This window comes from Aplysia californica, unplaced genomic scaffold (genome assembly GCF_000002075.1).
Source record: "Aplysia californica isolate F4 #8 unplaced genomic scaffold, AplCal3.0 scaffold00168, whole genome shotgun sequence".
Classification (NCBI taxonomy): Eukaryota; Metazoa; Mollusca; class Gastropoda; order Aplysiida; family Aplysiidae; genus Aplysia; species Aplysia californica.
In genome coordinates this window covers 212838-214027 of record NW_004797438.1, presented here as the reverse complement: position 1 = coordinate 214027, position 1190 = coordinate 212838, and the positions used below count along the sequence as shown (strand labels likewise).

Below are 1190 nucleotides of genomic sequence, written 5' to 3'. Positions count from 1 at the left end.
AACCCACACCGGGTTCCGACGACTCTCACCGCTTCATCCACACACAGAGAACTCACGAGCAGACCGCCCTGCACCCCGCCAGGTTTGCCTGCTCACCTCCAGTCGCAGGATCGGCCTCCAGGGATTTGATTGGTCGACGCGCGCGCTTCCGGAGCATCCACCCACCCGCGCTCCTCCTAGGAGGGTGGACACTCATGTGTGACGTCATCAGAGCGCGCGCGGTGTCCTTATAAAAGTTTCCCCCGCCTCCCAAATGTGGCTAACGTACTTTGTGAAAGGGAGGTCCGATTTTGTTAAGTCTTGAACCCAACTAAGAGAAAAATTATAAGATACAGCGCTTTTAGAAGAAGCACACTATTATAACAGCAGCAAATTAGTAAGTACTAGGATCTCAGTAACCTATCTTAATTCGCTATCTAGTTGTTTAATCAGTCTGAAACATTTGAAACCAAGGACAAGAACAAAAACTCCAGAAGTTCCGGAAGAAACCCAGACAAGACACAAGCGACAGACCCTCAACGCCCCCGCCAGCTTTGTTCTCTTCAGGGATTTTTTTATTCAACAACCAGAAAACATTTCAACAGGTAAGTGTGGTGATGAGACGAATCGTTCGTTGCCCATACCCAAAGTGAACCACGTTATACCCGTCAGTAAGTTCAATATTAATAGCTATGAGTACCCACAGTGAATCAGACTATTACCGTCGTTAGCTTAATAATATTTATACATTAGTAGCTAGAAGTACCCAAAGTGAATCAAATAAATGCCCGTCGGAAATTCAAATGTAGCTTGGAGTGCCTAAAGCGAATCAGATTGTGCATGTCAGTTGCTCATTATTAACAGCTATGAGTACGCAAAAGGAATCAGATAATGTCCGTCAGTGGTTCATTATTAGCAGCTTGAAGTACCCAAAGTGAATCAGGTTACGCACGTCAACAGTTCAATATTGATAGCTACGAGTACCCATAGAGAATCAGAAAATGCCCCTTAGTAGTTAAATATTGAAAATTAGGAGTACTCAAAGCGAATCAGATTATGTCCCCTAGAAGTTCAATAGTGATAGGTATACTAAGTACCTAAAGTGAATCATAATATTGGCCGTCGGTTGTTCACTTTGGTATGATACTGTGGACTATACTGTGGATAACAGTGGTTCGACTTCCTTGGGAAGCGGAGGGGAGGGCGGGAGG

General features: G+C 44.7%; 1 protein-coding gene across 1 annotated transcript in view; it reads left to right on the top strand.

Annotated features, from left to right (window-relative positions):
* Positions 1 to 215: 215 nt before the first annotated feature.
* Positions 216 to 1190, top strand: part of LOC106011723 — a gene marked incomplete at its 3' end in the record, with an annotated part of 51209 nt that continues 50234 nt past the window's right edge. The window contains 1 exon segment of the mRNA XM_013082311.2: positions 216 to 584.